This window comes from Patiria miniata, unplaced genomic scaffold (assembly GCF_015706575.1).
Source record: "Patiria miniata isolate m_02_andy unplaced genomic scaffold, ASM1570657v1 HiC_scaffold_25, whole genome shotgun sequence".
In the NCBI taxonomy this organism is placed as follows: domain Eukaryota; kingdom Metazoa; phylum Echinodermata; class Asteroidea; order Valvatida; family Asterinidae; genus Patiria; species Patiria miniata.
This window is the reverse complement of record NW_024037064.1, coordinates 14,518,019-14,522,028: the sequence shown is the minus strand read 5'-3', so window position 1 is coordinate 14,522,028 and position 4,010 is coordinate 14,518,019. Positions and strand designations below refer to the sequence as shown.

The 4,010-nt window shown below is 46.2% G+C and overlaps 1 pseudogene; it reads left to right on the top strand.

The window, feature by feature from the left end:
• Nucleotides 1-314: 314 nt before the first annotated feature.
• LOC119733114 lies at nt 315-4,010 on the top strand (annotated as a pseudogene).

The window sequence follows — 4,010 nt, the reverse complement described above, 5'->3', positions numbered from 1 at the left end:
GCGCTCCAGTACCACGGCAAGGGTAGCGGGGCCACGCCCAATCACGCCGTGATTGGCCGCCAACCCTTCACCTCTGCCCGGTAACACCAATCACGCATACGCGGGTACGGGAAACACAGATCGCAAGTGCGGTCACGGCCTGCCTCGCCCCGCCCAGCAACAGCGAGCGCGCTCCGATTGGCGGCCACTCCCGCCAACACCACGAGACATTGTCCGCTGACACGACCTGACTTCCTTACCAAGAAATTACAAGTAAACACTACCAAATAAAGGGATAAGACTGGTGTCGGCCCACCCCATCACGCCACATTACTATGGCCGTTAGTGCCTTACATAGAGATAAAGCCATGGAGGTGCAGTTTGAGGAGCAGACGACCCCCAAGTCGCTGTTTTCTAAGCTTCACGATATTGGTGTGGAAGCGAAGGAGCACCTGGCAGCTGTCCAGCCATTGCCAGGTTACAAATTTGAGATTGTGTACAAGTCATCACTTTTGTGTAAAGAGTTTTACCCTAAAGTAACTACTCTAGATAATGCACCGTTACAAAGTACACTTATGTCATGATTGTAACCGTACATATAATGTCAGTTTGTCTATTCATGATAGTATATTACGTAATATTACATGTATAGGTGTGTACGGCCAGGTGATCGCTGGCCGTTTCACCACATATGGAGACAACCCAACCGTTTTAACAGTACTAGACAGTATAGGATGCGGATCAACACGCCCATCCCTACTGTTATTCGCATTGGAGACAGGAACGCCTGGATTTCGTATCCAGGCAAGATCCGCACTTGTGCCCGGTGTGGCCAACAGGGCCACTTTGCAAAGGAATGCAATAAAATCAAGTGTTTTAAATGTTTGCAGGTTGAACACATCACCAACGAGTGTCCCAACAGCACAGTTTGTACTATCTGCGGGGAGGAGGGGCATGGCTTTCGAGCCTGCCCCAAGTCCAACCAGACAAAGCCTGGAGCACATCATCCTCCACTTCCCCTGCAGCAGCACCACCAGCAGCGGAGGAGCGCCCAGCCTCAGAGCCCCCTACACCGGAACCCTCAGAATCAGAAAAAGAACTACCAATAACCCCCTGTTCAAAATGTAAGCGGCCCTCTGGCCCTTTTCACCCAAGCATTTGTTGTTATGCATGTAAATCAACCATTTCCTTTGATTCCTCCTTTAGAGTGTTGGAGTGTGCCCTCTGTAAGGGCATGAATGGCCCTCCCTCCCTAGTCTGCGACAGGGAGGACTGTAAAAAGGTGCAGGCCCCAGAGCGGGACGACGGTTTTAGATTGGCCCATAAAAAGAAACGACAAACCAAACGGGCAAGATCACCTCAAGAGGCCCCTTCTAGCAAAAGGGCCACTCCAACAGCAACTGAAATTTTTGGTTCTGATCTAGAGAGCGTGTCATCCATGGACTCCACCCCTCCAGCGGAGCAGGTTAAAGCTGTAAGCTCTTCCGCCTCTAACTCGGGCAGTTCTTCCTCTTCCTCGTCCACTGACGCTTCATCTGAGTCCGAGCAAGAGCAGGACTCGACGGACAATGATGAGGCGTCGGGGGTAAACTCTATGAAAATAGGAAAAGTATTAAATTATCTTACCTCGCTGAAGCTCCCAGGACTCAGCGAGCCTGCAAGATTCAGGGCTCCAAAATGCCGTTTTAAATCCCAGACGTGGTCTGGGCTTTTTAGACACACGTCGAGTGTGCACAAAAACGCTTAACTTACTCGGGTGAAGTGCCCCTGGTGTCTTCCCTACCAGATGGACCCGGCACATTGCTCGGAAGCACCTAGACAAAGCTCTGCGGAAACAGGCAGAATTCTACAAGAAATACCTGTAAATAACCTTTTTTAATTTTTAACGAACTTTCTCCAGGTTTTTATATTTTTAGCACAATGATCTCCATTTTAACTTTACATATTAATGGTATGCGTGATTTTAAATTTTTAATCTTTGTCTAAATTACGATGTTTTTTTTTTTACAGGAGTGCCACATTACGTGTTCATCTGATCTCCAACTTTGGAAAACGGAGTGGAGAGGAGAAATTTTTGCCAGCTATGGCGCATCCTCTTCTTGCAGCACTGTTATCATTTCTAATCAACGTGCTTCTTTTAAATTGTCCGATGTTAATTTTGATTCTCAGGGGAGAATCGTGAGCTGTTTTTTTTTAGAAGAGTCGGGTGGACGCATTAAACTCATTTCAGTTTATGCGCCAAACGACCCCCTTCATAAAAAGATTTTTTTTTTAATAATCTTTCGCAGTACCTTTCAGGTAACTGCCTTTTCATTTTAGCTGGAGATTTCATTTGTGTTTTAATTCTACTATTGACAGAATAGGTAATTCCTCTGTTACATGCGACATAGGTCACCAGGAACGCCGAGGCGCGATGACCGGGAGTGTTGAAGGGCGCCATCTATTGATATGCTTGTCCCGGTACATCGTACGTGCGGTATTAAGTGCCGACGCTCTCGCTCACTGATGCATTGATCCCATTTTTTTTGTCTTGATTTATTTTTTTCAACAAGATTCTTGGTTAAATATGATCGAGGTGTATGAAAATGCATTATAGAAATATGTTTAAGAATGTATATATCTCTGTTAATCTGAGAAAGCCGGAGATTTTGTGCTCATCTCTCTCTCTGTTCTTTTTTCCACACCAGGAAACAAAAAAAGCAACAAATTAATAATAATAAGAAGAACAATGGCATACAGTATTTTTAGGCGAATAATCCCTTTCCGCGTTATTGTTTTAAAATTAATTGTTATCGCTTCTCGGCCTTTTGGCTAAGATCATGTTTGAAAAGTCCTAGGACCATTGCATGATTTTCCATGGCAACCCGAGACTTAAAGCGGGATTTGTCAACCTATTTGACAACCGACGAGAAGGTGACATATAAAGAATTTTGTGATCTAGTGGCAATTACCGTAAAGGAAGCGGAGATTGTGTGTGTGCAGCAGCTGAATGAGAAGAATGGTGCGTGACCAGCAAGACGGCGGCGCTGAAGGAGAAAACTCTTAAGGCGTATCTGCGGATCAAACAACAACACGTGATGACCATATCGGCATCGAAGACGGCAACCTTTGTGACGGTGAAAGACGGCCCTACTAACTCACAGACGTCACCATTACCTCGGCGCTGTCTCCCTACCGGAAAATCCTTGGAGTGCGACGGGGCCACTGGCAGGTGCATAACGCGTGGGAGAATGGTCACCGGCACGTGCGTATGGAATTGACTAAACCCATTGTACAACCGTGTCGGTGGCTATCAGCTACGGGTTAGCTACGCCGAGCAGGAGGCAACTTGTCAGAGTTGTGGAGCGGTCGGGCATCGGGGCATGGAGTGCCTGAATGTCACCTGCTACAACCGCAACAGGCCCGGTCGTCGAAGCCGCGACTGCACAGAACCTGTTCGGTGTCGGTCCTGCGGGTTTGAAGGCCACATCGCGTCGAGATGCAGAAGATCATACGCCGAACTTGTGAGAGGGGGCAGACTATCCGACAGTGAAATGGACGGTGACAACGAGACGGACAACATTCCGACAACGATTCCCCAGCGACGACCTACAATGATGATTTTTCCTCCACCACCAGAAGGTAGATAAAGCCTGACAAATGTTACGTGCGTGACGAATTTTCTCTCATTGATCCCTGGAGGACTACCTATCCTCAAGATAGATATTTTAGAAGGAGAAATGCTTCAAATAATATTTGTAGTCGGCTTGACCGATTCTACATTTTTAATAACTTAAATTTTTCCTCTATTACACATTTGCCTGTTTATTTCTCAGATCATTATGGAGTCGTTTTAAATATTAATCCTTCTGCTCTTCCAGAAAGAGGAAAGGGGTACTGGAAATGTAACACTTCTTTTTTAACTGATCCTCTTTCAAACAGATTTTAAGAGAGCATATACAGGGTGGAGAACTCTAAAAGAAGGTTTTGTCAACGAGTTAGATTGGTGGCCAAAAACTGATTATAGCCCATTCTTGCCGTCTTTCAAATGA